Source organism: Microcaecilia unicolor, chromosome 3, assembly GCF_901765095.1.
Source record: "Microcaecilia unicolor chromosome 3, aMicUni1.1, whole genome shotgun sequence".
In the NCBI taxonomy this organism is placed as follows: domain Eukaryota; kingdom Metazoa; phylum Chordata; class Amphibia; order Gymnophiona; family Siphonopidae; genus Microcaecilia; species Microcaecilia unicolor.
The window spans coordinates 392,085,322-392,103,652 of record NC_044033.1 but is presented as its reverse complement, the minus strand read 5'-3'; the positions used below and the strand labels follow the sequence as shown (position 1 = coordinate 392,103,652).

Below are 18,331 nucleotides of genomic sequence, written 5' to 3'. Positions count from 1 at the left end.
AAAATCATAAGAAACAGCATAAGGATTGGCAAGTCAAATGCAAAGCTCTGATAAAAAAGCAAAAAGGGACATTGAAAAAAAGATTGCGTTGGAGGCAAAAAAACACATAGTAAAAATTTTTTTTAGGTATATAAAAAGCAGGAAGCCGGCAAAAGAATTGGTTGCACCGCTAGATGACCGAGGGGTAAAAGGGGCGATCAGGGAAGACAAAGCCATAGCAGAGAGATTAAATTAATTCTTTGCTTCGGTCTTCACCAAGGAAGATTTGGGAGAGATACCGGTGCCAGAAATGGTATTCAAAACTGACGAGTCAGAGAAACTGAATGAAATCTCTATAAATATGGAGGATGTAATGGGGCAATTTGACAAACTGAAGAGTAGCAAATCTCCTGGACCGGATGGTATTCATCCCAGAGAACTGATAGAATTGAAAAATAAACTTGTGGAACTATTGTTAGTAATATATCATTTATCTTTAAAATCGAGCGTGGTACCGGAAGATTGAAGGGTGGCCAATGTAACACCGATTTTTTTTAAAAAGGTACCAGAGGAGATCCAGGAAATTATAGACCGGTGAGCTTGACGTCGGTACCAGGCAAAATAGTAGAGACTATTATAAAGAACAAAATTACAAAGCATATTCAAAAGCATGGATTATTGAGACAAAGCCAACATGGATTTAGTGAAGAGAAATCTTGCCTCACCAATCTATTACATTTCTTTGAGGGGGTGAACAAACATGTGGATAAAGGCGAGTCGGTTGACTATGAGGCATATTTTCAAAGCACCTACACTTATAAAGTTACCTGGCAACCTATGGAACTTTGTAAGTCTAACTGCTTTGAAAATGAGCCCCATTGTGTATCTGGATTTTCAAAAGGTGTTTGACAAAGTACCTCATGAAAGACTCTGGAGGAAACCCGGAGAGTCATGAGATAGGAGGTAGTGTCCTATTGTGGATTAAAAACTAGTTAAAAGATAGAAAACAGAGTAGGGTTAAATGGTCAGTATTCTCAATGGAGAAGGGTAGTTAGTGGGGTTCCCCAGGGGTCTATGCTGGGACCACAGCTTTTTAACATATTTATAAATGACCTAGAGATGGGAGTAACTAGTAATGTAATTAAATTTGCTGATGACACAAAGTTATTCAAAGTTGTTAAATTGCAAGAGGATTGTGAAAAAATTACAAGAGGACCTTATGAGACCTGGCATCTAAATGGCAGATGAAGTTTAATGTGAGCAAGTGCAAAGTGATGCATGTGGGAAAGAGGAACCCGAATTATAGCTACATCATGCAAGGTTTCAAGTTAGGAGTCACTGACCAAGAAAGGGTGTCGTCGTTGATGACACACTGAAGCCTTCTGCTCAGTGTGCTGTGGTGGCTAAGAAAGCAAATAGAATGTTAATTATTATTAGGAAAGGAATGGAAAACAAAAATGAGGACGTTATAATGCCTTTGTATCGGTCCATGGTGCAACCGCACCTCAAATATTGTGTTCAATTCTGGTCACCGCATCTCAAAAAAGATATTGTGGAATTAGAAAAAGTGCAGAGAAGGGTGACAAAAATGATAAAAGGGATGGGATAACTTCCCTATGAGGAAAGGATAAAGTGGCTAGGGCTCTTCAGCTTGGAGAAAAGATGGCTATGGGGATATATGATAGAGCTCTATAAAATAATGAGTGGAATGGAACGGGCAGATGTGAAACGTCCGTTTACTCTTTTCAAAAATACTAGGACTAGGGGGCATGCAATGAAGCTACAAAGTAGCAAATTTAAAATGAATCGGAGAAAATGTTTCTTCACTGAACATGTAATTAAACTCTGGAATTCGTTGCCAATGTGGTAAAGGCGGTTAGCTTAGTGAGGTTTAAAAAAGGTTTGGACAGCTTCCTAAAGGAAAAGTCCACAGACCATTATTAAAATGGAATTGGGGGAAATCCACTGCTTATTTCTGGAATAAACAGCATAAAATGTTTTGTACTTTTTTGGGATCTTGTCAGGTATTTGTGACCTGGTTTAGCCACTGGTGGAAATAGGATGCTGGGCTTGATGGACGTTTGGTCTGTCCCAGTATAGCAATACTTATGTACTTATGTAAAATCCTGAGTGGTGTAGAACGGGTAGTGGTAAATCGATTTTTTACTCGTTCCAAAAATACAAAGACTAGAGGTCACTCGAGGAAGTCACATGGAAATACTTTTAAGCTCTGGAACTCTTTGCTGGAGGATGTGGTAACAAGGGTTAGTGTATCTGGGTTTAAAAAAAGGTTTGGACAATTTCCTGGAGGAAAAATCCATATAGTCTGCTACTGAGACAGACATGGGAAGCAACTGTTTGCCCTAGGATTTGTAGTATGGAGTGTTGTCATGATCTGGGTTTCTGCCAGATACTTGTGACCTGGCTTGGCCAACAGGATACTGGGCGAGATGGACCACTGGTCTGACGCAGTATAGTTTCTCTTATGTTCTTATGCTACTTGTGTCAATGAACTCCAAACTAGGCTCCCACACTCACTGAAAACACAGTCTTTTAACTGAGTTCACAGACTCTATTCCCATCTTTCCAACTGTGAGTAATATTATAGCTTGGGATTTCTACTGTGTCACCACAAGGGCTGTAGGTGACAATCAATAAGATACATTTCTGGGCTAATAATGTAACATGTTTCAAAACTCCTTTACCCCCTCCCCTTTTGGTCAGTGCTGGAGCAGATACAAAGTGATCAAACAAAAACTCTGGCATTACCTGCAACTTAATGCCCCATAAAACCGATATATGTTTTGGAACTCATTGTACCAGTATATGTCCCAGTGTGGCCCTCAACTACCGACATTTTGGGCACGAGTCTGTACTACCACATTTGGCAAGATGTATAGCTGCAATAAGAATTTATGTTACATTTCCCATAATATATTATTATACGTAACACTTCTAGTTTCCTTCAAAACAATAACACATGTGAGTCCTGGTGACTCTGGGCAAGTCACTTAACCCTCCATTGCCCCATGTAAGCCGCATTGAGCCTGCCATGAGTGGGAAAGCGCAGGGTACAAATGTAACAAAAATAAAAACTGTCTTCTGTAGGTCTCTGCTCCAAGCACCAGCCAATTAATAGTCACAAAGAAGAAGTTTGTTTGGCAAATATTTATGATGGGATGCCATGGACACTTTATGCTGGGAATCTACAGTAGGCACAAAGATGAACTTAAAGTTTCATATTAAGCCCCTGTTACTCTCATATTTATTTTCTCCCTTTTATCCTCCCAATGCTAATCCACTTCTCCCCTTGGTACGCCTTTTAGTTAGCCCCCAGTCTATCTTTCTCCTTTTCCTCACTCCCAATCTGCACCACTCTACCTCTCCCCCAACTTTTTCAGTGGTGCTGCTTTTCTTCCCACCCTGCTCTCTTTTTCCAACCATATCTTGCCATGGAACTTCTCTTCCCTCTCCCTCCACACAGTACACCCCTTTCCCATGTTGTTCTCCATCTATACCTTTTCCACTTCAATCCTGCAAACTAATTCTCCCGCCTACCTTACCTCTATCTGACCCTATAACCAAGAAATCAGAAAGTAGGCATCAACGGTCTATATCCCAAAAACACCAAAGAAAGACTTGTGATAAAGTGTATAATATCATATTCATTGTTTTAATCATGAATTGATAATGTGACTGTTGGGCAGACTGGATGGACCATTAAGGTGTTTATCTATCGTCACTTACTATGTATGGTACTATGTAAAGGCAGGATGACACAGAGTATTCCTGGGATCTGTGGCTCTTCCCTTTCCTCATGAGAATCCTTTTTTGAAAAGAGGTTGTGCATGTTTGCACATCTGCATGCTGGCAAGTATAAGCAGACATTGTAGAGATTCAAATTGCGTCCTATGTGCTGCTGACATCATTACGTTTTAGACTGTTTCTTTAATGCTATGTTTTATATGTTTTGTGTATTTCATTGGGTTGTTTCGTATTGCATATTTTAGTTTGGTCTGTTCCTATTTTATATAGTTATAAAAACTTTTAACACCTCTTTGAGCTCTTTTGTAAAAGTAGCAGATAAAAGTTTATTATTTTTCCTCCAGCAGCCTTGCAAGAGAGGAAATGAGTAGAGAATCCTGTGGCGGTGGCTGACAGCTGGCAAGAGAACCCAGCCAGTCACAAACACTTTTCCTCCTCTTCCTCATTACCAGCTCAATGTGGGGCAGAGTATTAGATTACCCCACTTTGGGACCTGGGCACCAGCATTGACATTTCTGGCATTCAAGTGGCTGGGAGACTTCCAGCTCTGCAAATCTAGTAATAGTTGAATGCGGCTCTTCAACAGCAAACAGTATCTCACTGTGGCCCACTTTAAAGAAAAGGTTGAGTATCATTACTTTTAAAACCGACACTCCATAACCTCAATCTAACAAAATATTATAGGTATTAAAGGATCTCAGCAGGCATCTCAGAGACCCGCTGGAAGAAAGATAAACAAAGGAATGCAGTGATACCAGGATACTAATTAAATAGAAATGACAGGGCAAATCAAACTGAGGAAGAGCTCAGTGCTTCTCAACCCAGTCCTTGGAGCACACACGCAGCCAGTCAGGTTTTTAGGATATCCACAATGTATATATATGGAATAGATTTGCATACCGTGGAGGCAGTGCGTGGAAATCTCTCTCATGCATATGCACTGTGGATATCCTGAAAACCTGACTGACTGGGTTGATAACCACCTGCTATAGGTTAAAGATGGTATATAATCAAATGGGATAAAGGCCTTGCAGGAAACAAAATGCACTGTGGAACCTTAATGGATGGAAATTCAAAGTATGATGGGGGAAAATATTGCGGTGTGGGCATAATACCATCCACCTGGTCTGGATAAAGAAACAGTGAAATGCTAACAGAAATTAGCAAAGCCAACAAAACTGAAACTTCAATTACCTTGCTGTTGAATAGGTAAATGTCTCACTGGGGCAAGCTACGGAAGTAACATTTCTAAAGGTCATAAATAAGCTTCTTGGAGCAGCTGGTCCTACAACTGACCAGAGGGGGAACTACTCAAGATCTAGTTCTCAGCGTAGCACAGGACCTGATGTGAGAGGGCAATTTATAAAAGGATGTCTTGGTGAGACATCCAAAAAACTGCTTATTTTAAGTTTTCTTTATAAAGCAACATAGCCCCTTATCCCCCAGATTCTATATATGACTAAATTTATGTGCGCATATTAATCGATTAATGAGGCGCTTTTTATGAACTTAGTCATTATTCTCAGCACTTATTTTTGTTGGTGCCATTTACAGAATCTAGTCCTACGTGTCTGTATAAAATAGGCAAAAATGTAAAGGGGTAATCCAAGATGGACTTTTACGGTCTGAGTCCTGCAAATAGCAAAAGACTAGAACGGATTAGGGAACTAAGGCCAATGCCAGGCACACTTTTATGGTCTGTGTCCAGCAAATGGTGAAGATCAAGTACTGAATATCACTTTATTATCATATGATATGAGTAAGGGTGCTGTGCATCTCAAGGGGGAGAGGAAAACATCTTAATGCTAAGATTAGCAAGTTAAATACTGTTAGCAATACTTTTAGTTATAAAGACTGCATCATATTTAACTATCTCTGTGTGGGCACCCTGTCAAAGAAACCGGTCAAAAGAAACCAGACAAAAAAAGTTCCAAACAAAAAAAGTTCCCTACATAAAAGTCCCTGACAAAATAGACTCCTGACAAAAGGGTCTGATGAAATAGATTTACTGAGAAAGTCCACGGCTTGTCACTTGAAAGTCCTGACACCTGCCTAGGGCTTGACTTCACTATCCACACTTGGTATCTAGTGAGAATCATAAATCTGCTTGACAAGATAATCCAGCTTGATTAAGGAGGTTTCCCTGCCCTGTTTCGTGTAGAGTCTATTTTGTCTTGGGGTTTTTTAGGAGGTTTTTTTTTGTCATGGTCTGTTTTGGTTTTAGTCTGTTTTGTCGGGTTTTTTTGTCATGGTCTATTATGTCGGGGTGCCCTCTGTGTGGTTAGCATGATGACAAATTGGCAATCAGTGTTTAAGTATGAATGACTATAAACTGCACAGAGTGGCGGGTACAGCTTCACCTTGTTTGGGCAGACTGGATGGACCATTTACTGTGTTGAGGTTTTACTATGTAAGCATGATGTTGGTGATGGAGAAGCTATTTTGAAAAACAAAATTACTGGCAATATGGATAGACAGCCTGAAACAGGGCTTTTAGAGGAAGGCGTGGGAGACTGGCACAGTGTCAAGGGTGCTTGAAAATGTTGAACAATTTTTTTCAATTGTAATGAATAAAAAGAAAGTAGAAGTTATTTATTGTCATGCCTTGCATTTTGGCCTTGAAAACATACAAAATAAACAGAATACAAATACATCAAATACAAATAAAATATACAAACTACTCAAATTAAAAGCTCAATCATATATAAAATGCCACTGAAGGAAGGGCCCACAAAGGCAAAAGTGCCTAGGGCCTACAAAAAGTAATTAATTCGGCCCGGGGGGGTGGGGGGGTGGGGAAGCCATCAGGGTAATTGCCCTGGAACCCAGCATCAAATGGGAGCCCTCCTTGACAAAGCTGAGTGAAATTACACAGGTACAGCTTCAAAGGCTTGGCGCTGGCTGGATCTACACCTTATATTTTGCATTCAGATCCAGTCTATCTGTAGAAGAATCTAGTTACTACTGTATTTATTAGAATTTATTTACCACCTTTTAGAAGAAATTTACCCAAGGCAATGAGACCAATCTAGACATGGGCAATAGACAATTTCAACAGTAAAGAAATTCAAACAACAGTATACACTATGGATTATTATGCTACTTACAATGTCAATGTAATATACAATAAAACATCTTAACAGACCACATAGGGGGTAAACAAAGGTGGAACATATAGACAAATAATACAATGCATCAAAACCTTACATCGTATTGGACATTATATATTCCTTATTTCCTTGACCCTTATTGTACTTGTATACCCTAACCTTACCTGACCCTTATTTTATACTGTATTTGTTTAACCTCTACCGGTATTTGTTTAACCTCTACCGGACCTGGCGATCGCCTTTACGGTATTATGTAAGCCACATTGAGCCTGCTAATGGGTGGGGAAATGTGGGATACAAATGTTACAAATAAATAAATATAATAAAAGGAGCTAGAAAATAAAAGAAAATTGCACGTGAAGTCAGAAAGGTGCATGAAAATTATCTCAGCTAGGGTAGGAGTGGATAAACAAGCCCTGTTACAGGGAGTGCATTCCAGAGTGTGGGGGCTACTGTACCTATCTTCTTAAAATAGTAATACTAGATTCTGCTAAAAAAAAGGGGGGAGAATATTAAAACATAAATTAAGGTAATCCCTTATATCACTTGATGAGTCCTGAGTTCTGATTCTAGTACTCGGTGTCAAAAGCAGGGTTAGACTGTAGTAAGAGTCAAGAGCAGGGCTAGACTATAGCAGGAGCCAGAAGCAGAGTCAAACTGTAACAGAAACCAGAGCAGGGTTTGGCTATAGCAGGAGTCAGGCTTTCAGGAACAAGGTTCAGAAACTAGACACACAGGAACAAGGATTCAGGAACAAGACACACAAGAACAAAGCTAGGCAGGAATCAAGGCATACACCAATAAGGCATCCATTTACAAGGTTTGCAAAAGCAAGGCTTTCATGAACAAGGTTCAGAAACAAGACACACAGGAACAAGGATTCAAGGACAAGACTCACAGGAACAAAGCCAGACAGGAAACAAGTCATACAGGAATACAGCCAAGCAGGAATTGGATCCAAACAAGGAACACAAAGACAAGGTTAAGAGACCTCTTGCAAAGTCAAAGTATGAAAGTCCCATGGTGCATTATAAAGGACCTCACTGATGATGTCACTACTGGGAATGAGGCTCGGATAGACTGGAGTGGGGCTTGGATGAAGCTACTATCATGCTACGGCTGCTCCAGACCTCCCGTTAAATTTCCATCAGTAAAGGTGGTGGTTGGGGGCTTTCTGTGCATCGCTCCTAAACAGCTGTGCATCCCTCGGAATACTGATCTGCTTGCTATTCCCGTTGTCTGCTGCCACAAACGTTACAGCCTGCAAAACACCTTTGCACATACCCCGCTGAATAACATGATCGCTAAACTGGCTGGAACCGGTCAAAAAAGCAAGTTGCTGGCCCAGTAAGTTTAAGGTATCTCCCCCTGAGTATGATCTGCCAGTGACTCTGCCACTGGAGAGATTAACAGACCAAACAAATAAAATTATTATTAGGCACAGAGTGGACACAGTACTGAGGCAAGGAGATGCTGTCATGTATCTCAACATAATTAAACTCGGAACCCACCTGATCAGTATTACACTTCTATAACATAACTTCTTCCACCAATGTCTGTCTCTGTATTCAAATTATCTATCTATCTATCTATCTATCTATCTATCTAGAGATAGATATAAATATAAATATAGATATTACTCTCTTCTGCAGCCTATAAAAGCATGTGTCCCAAACTTGTGTGCATGTTCCTACAGTCAGCCAGTTATTCAGATATTCATGTTTGCAATCTATTTGCATACATCTGGAATCTTGTGTATGCTAATTGCATATTAATTGATGCTAATTACATATTAATTGTGAATATCCTGAAAACCTGACTGGCTGTGAGGATTGCAAGGACAGATTTCAAATTATGATCTAACATACAGAGGGAAAATTTAATTCAAATCAGCTGTTTAAAATCCCTATTCTTTCCCGCATGCAGTAGAGATCTAGTTTAATCATTCCAAGCATATGTCAGGTGCTATAATAAGATGGTTCTCATTATGTACTATTTAATAAAGGGCTTTCTCTCAATATAGCAGTGCAGAAAGAAGCTTCATGTTTAATGTAATCAAGGTCTACACTGCAGCCATGTGGGAACAATTATAGACAATAAACAACTCTTGCAAAAATGACCATCCCAACTGGCTGGGTGCGCCCCGAGGAATGGGTTAAAAACCTCTGATCTAAAGTGCTTGATTTGGTTAGCACTTTACAGGAAGGATTAAACCCCCTCCAAATGGAAAATAAATAAGGATTGTTGGCAATCAGTAGTATGTATATGGAGAAATTTGATTTTACCTGCTAATTTGCTTTCCTTTAGTCCCTCTGGACCGGCTCAAAAAGTGACTGATGGGTTGTGCATGCCTTCCATCAGGTGGAGACTGAGAACTCTGACTCTCGAGAGAACCAATAAGAACCCTGGCTAGCTACAGTTAGATTTAGCATTACCCTAACAAAGTAGGAGAGGGAGAGGAAAAGGAAAGAGCAAGAATCTGTGCAACCAGGAAACTTGAACAGCCACTGATTGTATAACACTTTATTATATATTATTATTATTTTAATAATAGATAAACTTGAATGCACAAAGCAGTTCTACGCAGAACTGAGAGAACCGAAAATCAAAGAACAGAACAGCAGAAACCACATAATGCTATACTAGAGGGAGGGATCTGGGCCGGTTCAGAGAAACTAAAGGAAAGCAAATTAGCAGGTAAGATGGAATTTCTCCTTCCTTAGTGTCTCTCCAGACTGGCCCAGAGAGTGACTGATGGGAAATAAAGCAGTACATTCATGGGAGGGACCCTAATAATCCCACCATAAGAACACTTGCGCCAAAAACTGCATCTTGACGACACTGAACATCAAGTCTGTAATGCTTAGAAAAGGAATGCAAGGAAGACCAAATCACCGCTTTACATATTTCCAAAGGAGGCATCAAAAAACGCTCAGCCCAAGATACAGCTTGCCCTCTGGTAGAATGTGCTTTTACTCCTTCTAGAACAGGCTTTTTGAAAAGAAGGTAAGTGGAAGCAATCATCTCTTTAAGCCACCTAGAAATGCTAGCCTTAGGACGCCACCAATCTTTTGTGGGAACCTCCAATTAGTAGGAAAAGACGATCCGAACATCTAAATTCTTCCGTAGACTGCAAATATTGCTTAAGGACTCTCTTGACATCCAGCTTTCGCGAACAATGCTGATCTTCTGAACCAGGAGGAAAACCACAGACTGGCTCAAATGAAATCTCGATAGGACTTTTGGAAGAAAGGAAGGAACACAGCGTAAAACTACCCGTTCCCTAGAAAACTCCAAAAAAGAAAGTGACCAACAGGAAAATGCCCGCAATTCTGATACAGGCCTAACCGAAGCAATGGCAACCAAAAATAACACCTTGAGCATCAAATCTTTAAGACAGCAAGCTGTCTAAGGCACAAAATAAGGCCTTGTAAGGACCGAGAGAACTAAATTGAGGTCCCAAGCCGGAAACACAGACCTAGAAGGAAGGCGAATGAGACTTGCTCCCCAAAGGAAATGAACGTCTGGATGACTAGCTAAAGACTTCTCTTTGATATGATTTCGAAAACAAGACAATGCTGCAATCTACACCTTAAGTGAAGCTAGCACCAAGCCTTTGTCAAAACCCTCCTGTAAAAAATACAAGATCTGTGCCACCGAAGCCCGAAACGGAGAGGAGAAAGCCCGATCACCACACTATGACTCAAAAATATACCAAATTTGAATATAATTCGGAGAAGTTGGTTGACGCCACAACCAAAGTATAGTGAGAATCACATCGGAGTAGTAACCTCTCGTCAACCTGCCCTTTCAAGAGCCAAGCTGTAAGACAAAATTGAGCTGGGTCTGGAAGAAATACTGGACCCTGCATCAGAAGGCTGGGAGACTCCAGAAACTTAAGGGGAGTGTCTGCTAGAAGATGTACGAGATCGCCGTGCCAAGGCCTTCAGGGCCAGTCCGGCACTACCAAGATTACGAGACCCGTGTGCCTCGATCCTTTGAATGAGGTGCCCTAGAAGAGGCCATGGAGGAAACGCATAAAGTAGGTCTGATGGCCAGAGCTGAAGAAAGGCATCTATGCCCTCTACTTTGTGATCCTTCCTGTGACTAAAGAACCACAGTACCTTGGAACTGAGACTTGTCACCATCAGATCCATGACTGGGATCCCCCAGTGATCAACAATGGTTTGAAACACTGCCGCACTGAGAATCCACTCTCCTGGGTCTAGATGTGGCGACTGAGAAAGTCTGCCTGAACTTTTGACGTTCCCGCTACATAAGCCGCCGAGAGGCAGGAGAGACGAAGTTCCACTCAAACCATGAGAAGCACCGATTCCTGTTGCAACTGGCAACTCCTTGTCCCCCCTTGCCGATTGACATAAGCCACCACTGTGGCATTGTAAGAGAGAATGAACACTGGTTTGCCTTCAAGAAGAGTTCGAAATACCTCTGGTCTCCAAGAGATTGATCAAGCAGCACGTTTCCTGCCTGGACCATACGCCCTGTGCAAAGCAACCTAGACAGTGAGCTCCCCAGTCCCTGAGGCTAGCATCAGTAGTGACTAGTATCCACTGAGGCTGATCCAGAGGAACTCCTTTTGTGAGACTGGTGGTCTGCAGCCACCACCAAAGGCTGCCTCATTCCAGAGCTCTGAGTGGTAATAGTAGTCAAGGAATCTGTCTGCGGTGAACATCAGGACAAGAATGACTGCTGCAGAGATCTCATATGTGCTCTGGCCCAAGGGACTACTTCTCTATTGTCGCTGCCATGGATCCCAGAACCTGAAAATAATCTCTTGCATGGTTTCCATAGAAGTGTGCGTACTTATCTTGAAGCTTGAGAATCCTGTACTGTGGAAGATACACTCGCCCCTGCAGTGTACTGAAAGACAACCCGAGATAGTCGAGTGTCTGAGATGGGATTAAGCAATGCTTGAGACAGTTGACCACCTATCCAAGGGACTGAAGAAACTGGACCACCTGAGCCATGGCCAGTAGACTTCTCCTGATATGATTTCACCCTGATCAACCAATTGTCCAGGTAAGGATGCACTAAAATGCCCTCCTTCCTGAGAGCCGAAGCCACTATTACCATGACTTTCATGAAGGTACGTCGAGCCACAGCGAGACCAAAAGGTAGAGCACAAAACTGATAATGCTTGCCCAAAACAGCAAAGTGAAGAAAATGCTGGTGGTTTGGACGAATTGGTATGTGCAGATAGGCCTCTGTTAAGCGTAAAGTGGTCAAAAACTCTCTGGTCTGCATGGCTATGATGACCAAACACAGAGTTTCCATATAAAAGCTAGTGACTTTGAGGGCCCGAGGTCCAAAATTGGGCGGAAAGAACCTTCTTTCTTCAAAGCAACAAAGTAAATGGAATAACGACCTTCTCTGAACTCTGATCAAGGCATCAGACAGATGGTCTGCAAATTGAGAAGCCTTCCCAGAGTATCCATGACTGCGCCTGCCTTGAGAAGAGAATGACAGTGGGACTCCAGGAAAGAATCTGGAAGATACCAAGAAAAAAAGCATATCCATTACGAATAACCTTGAGAACCCACTGATTGGAGGTAATCTGGGCCCACCTCCAATAAAACCGTGTTAAGGCTGGGCCCAGAAACCTTTATTGTGAGGAATGGGCTGGGGACTGGAAAGAGGATCCTGCTTCTCTGCCCCCATGCTGGGCACCACGAAAGGACTGAAAACGCTGAAAGAACCAAGACTACTGAGCCAAGGCTACTCTGCCTACTCTGATTCGACGAAAATCCCAGCCATGGTCTTGACTAGAAAGAAGACCGCGACCAGACATCCTAAACTGATCCTCAGGTAGACCAGGAAATTTAATATCCCCAAGACTCCTAACCAACTTGTCCAACTCGTCTCCAAACAGAAAAGTCCCCTGAAAGGGAAACTTACTAAGCTTAGATTTAGAAGTTGAATCAGACGACCAATCTTGCAGCCAAAGAGAACATCGTGCAGCCACTTCTAAGGCCATAGACTTGGAAGGAGCCCTAAGCAAATTGTATAAGGTATCCACCAAAAAGGCAAAACCCATCTCAATCTTAGCAACTTCTGTGTCTATAGAGGTTAAATCATCCGAAGTTCTATCTAAAACCTTCTCAGACCAGTGAAAACAGGCCCTGGTTACCAATGAACCATAAATGGCTGCATGAACCACTACAGCAGAGATATCAGCGATTTTGAACATCCTAAAGAGCTGTGCCACCATCCACCGGGACTGTATTCCACTTGGTAACTGCAGAGACCACCGCATCAACCACTGGAGGCCTGAGGAGAGATTTGTCCTGATCGAGAACCGGATAGAGACGAACCATGGGCCATGAAAGTCTGAAAGGGGCATCTGGCATACCCCACTGTGCCTGAATAATATCCCTGATGTTTTAATGCATCGGAAAAGTCTTGCAAGGTCTTCTAATACCCTTTACCAGAAGATCTAATTTACGGCCTTCTAGGGCCTTGAATTCCTCTTCAAAATGTAAAGTAGAGGGAACTAAAGAAATGTGTTCCTGTAAATCTTCCTTGTGAAAATTCTGACCACCGAAAGGTCTTCACCAGGGACTAGCGTCTCTTACCAGGATCCAGAGCACTGGTGCCCTCAGAAAACAGAGCATCTTCTATAAAATGATCTACAAGAGAGGGTATTGCAAGAACTGTAACTAATATATGATCTTCCTCCAAATTCCAGGATACTCTAAGCCATTTAACTGAGGCCCCCTACTTCTCTGATAGCTCAGAAAGAGTTGTGGAAACAGGGACCGATTTGTGCAAAAGAAAAACTTTATACATCTACAAAACAAATTCAGGAGGGAATCCTCCCCCCTTCAGGACCTCCTATCTGCTTAGCCACTGACCCGGAAGCAGTTTCAATTAAGTATAACAGAACAGAAGCAGGCTGCTCCCTTGAGACTGACTGCTAATCCGAAATGGTGGAGGTTCCCGCTGAAATGGGAGCCAGCGACCTAGGGGCATCCAAATCCCGCTGTGCAGCAACTGCTGGGACTGATGTAACTGCAGGCTTCAAAGGAACTGCAACCGACAGGGTTTCTGTAGCGGTGCAGTAGTCATACACACCAGCTGTAAGCCCTCGGCACTGACATACAGTGCAGCAACAGAGCTTTTCCACCATAGCGTTGTTTTGTTTTGTTTTTTTTAACAGGAAAACCCCATCAGAGGAGCCAAGCGCTACATACCTAGAGCTGAACATTTAGTATTGCAATAGCAAACAGCTATGGCCATGGCAGAGCTGCTCTGCTCGTTTATGCTTTTTTTTTTTTTTTTTTTGCTGGAGCTTAAAACAATGTGGCTATCTCTCAGTCCTCAAAACACTTTTCCCCCGAACAGGTTAAGGATACTGCATATCACCCGGGCCAGGCAGCTCCTGTGTGCACTAAAGTAAACCATGGGAGGAGGGGAGAGGGAGCCGGCCACCAGAGTTTGATACCTCTGAGGCTTGCTGAGAACCCCCGCAGGTCGCAGTCTCTGATAAATACAAGCTTCACCGGTGCACAGATAAGAAATTAACTTAAAGAGAAAAAAAGAATAAAACTTTTCCCTTGTCCTCTAATTAAATATTTGCACCCCCCCCCCCCCCTCCCTTTTTTTTTTAAAGAGAAAAAGAAAATAGAGAGAAAAAAATGAAGAGACTGAAGGGCTCATCACCTTCCACCTGCTGGAGACTGAGAATACTGAATCTAACTCTATCTAGCCAAGGCTCTTATTGTCTCTCGAGAGAGCCTGAGTTCTCAGTTTCCACCAGCTGGAAGGTGTGCACAACCCATGTCACTTTCTGGAACAGTCCGGAGAGACACTAAGGAAGTGTAGATTTGCAAAATGGCAGGCATGCACATGTAAGTGCCAAAATATCATCTCGCATGTCTGCTGCATTCAATATTTCAGCGTGTAAAATAGTTGCTCTCATTGCATGTACTGGCAAATAAAGGTGCACTCCTATGGGGGCTTCAGGAAAGACTCTATGATGGCAGATTGTTTTCTAAAATACTACCAGAATGGTACACATCCTCACCTGGACATATCAATTGGGTCATTCCATGCCAAGTGGTCTAAACCTTCCCACCATCATGTCTCCAATTTTGTTCAAATTTTATCTGTTGCGCGAGTCAGGTGTTAAACGAAGTTTCCCAAAATTTGAGGTCTCCAACTGCAATAGTTGCAGATCTAGACCTCCTTTTCTGAAAGGTTGTCAGTTCATGAGCGCACGACGTTTACCAAAATGCCATTTTTTGGGTCTAATAAAATCCAAACACATTTATAAGAATGGCTAAAAAATTCAAATCCTGTACAGTTTTTGATGCTAATTCCGATGAAATACATTTTAACATTATGGATGCAAAATCCAGTCAAACAAGTTGACTCAAAGTGTGCATCAAAATTGGTCGCGACTCATCGGAACATATTTGGACCAATATTCAGACCGCAACAACTTCCATGCAAACAAAGATATGGACTTGAAATTTTGAACAAGCATTATGCTTGTGCTGGACATAATACTGCCAGATTTGCAACTAACCAGCATCTATAACCACCCTGCAGGATCTCTTCAAAGTTGGCACTGTCAGTGCAAATGGTAAAATGTACCAAACTTCAAAGCCAATTATTAAAAAAAAGAGTCTGCCTGAATCAGCTTGTGAACAGTATTATCTGAAAGAGAAAATTGTGCTCTACAACACTAATATGTTTTTGTTTTGCAATGCCACCTTTAAGTAGCCATTTACTCAGATCAAAGTATGTTATATTTAGTACGCTTGATGCGCTAATTTTTCTTCATTTCTAGGAAATTGAGTCTTAATAGTCACTTAAAAGTATTGATATAATTATTCATTCGTATTTTATTCGTTGATTGTCCATTCGTTTATTGTGCGCTGTTATCAGTTTGGTCGTGCTATCTCAGGTGAATATTCCAGCTTAATAAATTAGTGATGAAATAATACTACTACATATCTACTACATATCCTCGAGTACTTCGGAATTGGAGGCAACATTCTCAATTGGTTCAAGGGGTTCCTAACCACACAATCATACCAAGTGACATCTAACTCGACTACATCAGCCTCATGGATACCTGAATGCGGAGTTCCACAGGGATCCCCCCTCTCACCGACCTTATTCAACTTAATGATGATACCCTTGGCCAAACTACTATCAAACCAAAACCTCAACCCATACATATAAACAAATGACGTAACGATCTACATCCCATTTAAACAAGATATAAAGGAAATTTCCAATGACATCAACCAAAGTCTACATATCATGCATCCATGGGCAAATGCATTTCAGCTGAAACTTAATGCAGAAAAAACCCAATGTCTAATACTCACTTCTCAGCATAACACGAACAAATTCACCACTATTAACACACCAAAACTGAATCTTCCAATTTCGTACACCCTAAAAATTCTCGGAGTCACCACTGATCGACACCTAACACTTGAGAGTCACGCGAAAAACACAACCAAGAAGATGTTCCACTCAATGTGTAAATTAAAAAGAGTAAGACCTTTCTTCCCCAGGAATGTCTTTCGTAACCTGGTACAATCAATGGTACTCAGTCATTTAAACTACTGTAACGCACTCTATGCTGGCTGCAAAGAACAAATAATCAAGAAACTTCAGACAGCCCAGAACACAGCAGCTAGACTCATATTTGGTAAAACAAAATATGAAAGTGCTAAACCCCTATGAGAAAAGCTACACTGGCTCCCTCTTAAAGAATGCATCATGTTCAAAATATGTACCCTAGTTCACAAAATCATTCACGGAGATGCCCCAGCCTACGTGTCAGACCTGATAGACTTACCACCCAGGAATGCTAAAAAATCATCCCGCACATTCCTCAATCTTCATTTCCCCAACTGCAAAGGTCTAAAATACAAACTAATGCATGCGTCAACCTTCTCCTACTTGAGCACACAATTCTGGAACGTGCTACCGCGCAACTTAAAAACAATCCACGAACTAACTTCCACAAACTACTGAAGACACATCTCTTTAACAACGCATCCACAAAGAGTAACAAATGTGAACCCCTCCACAGAAATGTCTCATAACATTTGCTTGCTACACTAATATCATGCTTTTTCACTATCATGTTACCCAAAATCCTCTGTAATACTAAATGTTTATTTCTTATACTTCTCCACCATTCATGATGTATTGTAAGCCACATTGAGCCTGCAAAGAGGTGGGAAATGTGGGATACAAATGCAATAAATAAATAAATGATGAACAAATAGATAAAGTCACAAATCTTCAGCCTGGGCAGTATGTTGCTTGCATTTATGATGGATTGGAAACGTTTGTGAAACGTCAGTTGAACAGAAAGATGCTTTCATAAGCTTTATGCATCCTCATGGTCCCGCTACTTCATTTTATTGGCCGGTAAGACGTGATACTTACTGGATCCCAGAACAACTTATCATTGCTGTTATTCCAGCTCCATCAGTGACATCATCTGGTCGGCAATATAGTTTCCCTGAAACCGTTCTTTTGCAGATCAATGACGCTTTCAGAATGATGAAGTAACTGAAGAAGGCAGGCTTGGGAACCTGCAGTAAAGAAACACACAATCAGGTTTGGGATCCTACAGTAAAGAAACCCACAATCAGGCTTGGGATCCTGCAGTAAAGATACCCACCCGTGGCTGTTACTGCATGGCTATTGGGCGTGGCCCCTATGGCGATGGAGATGCTGGTTTCAATTTGATAACTGGTAATGGCTCAGCCATCATGGACCAACGCAATACATCACGCACACAAAATATAACATACTTTGACCTGATAAATGGCTACTTAATGGTGGCATTGCAAAACAAAAACATATCAGTGTTGTAGAGCACAATTTTCTCTTTCAGATGAAACTGTTCACAAGCTGATTCAGGCAGACTCTTTTTTAAGTTTGGTACATTTTACCATTTGTGCTGACAGTGCCAACTTTGAAGAGATCCTGCAGGGTGGTTATAGATGCTGGTTAGTTGCAAATCTGGCAGTATTATGTCCAGCACAAGCATTAATGCTTGTTCAAAATTTCAAGTCCGTATCTTTGTTTGCATGGAAGTTGTTGCGGTCTGAATATTGGTCCAAATATGTTCCGATGAGTCGCGACCAATTTTGATGCACACTTTGAGTCAACTTGTTTGACTGGATTTTGCATCCATAATGTTAAAATGTATTTCATCGGAATTAGCATCAAAAACTGTACAGGATTTGAATTTTTTATCCATTCTTATAAATGTGTTTGGATTTTATTAGACCCCAAAAATGGCATTTTGGTAAATGTCGCGCGCTCATGGACTGACAACCTTTCAGAAAAGGGGGTCTAGATCTGCAACTATTGCAGTTAGAGATCTCAAATTTTGGGAAACTTCGTTTAACACCTGACTCGCAAATAAAATTTGAACAAAATTGGAGAACATGATGGTGGGAACATTTTTTAATTTT

The 18,331-nt window shown here is 41.4% G+C and overlaps 1 long non-coding RNA gene across 2 annotated transcripts in view; it reads right to left on the bottom strand.

The window, feature by feature from the left end:
• The window catches only part of LOC115465153, an 83,327-nt gene that overhangs the window by 26,869 nt on the left and 38,127 nt on the right, over positions 1 to 18,331 (bottom strand). Inside the window, exon 1 of one of the 2 annotated variants that reach the window (XR_003941335.1) lies at positions 17,292 to 17,532. The exons of the other annotated variant lie outside the window; for it this stretch is intronic. This is a non-coding gene — a long non-coding RNA (uncharacterized LOC115465153). Of the gene's footprint in view, positions 1 to 17,291; positions 17,533 to 18,331 lie in introns of those variants that run through there. 2 annotated transcript variants of the gene reach the window in all.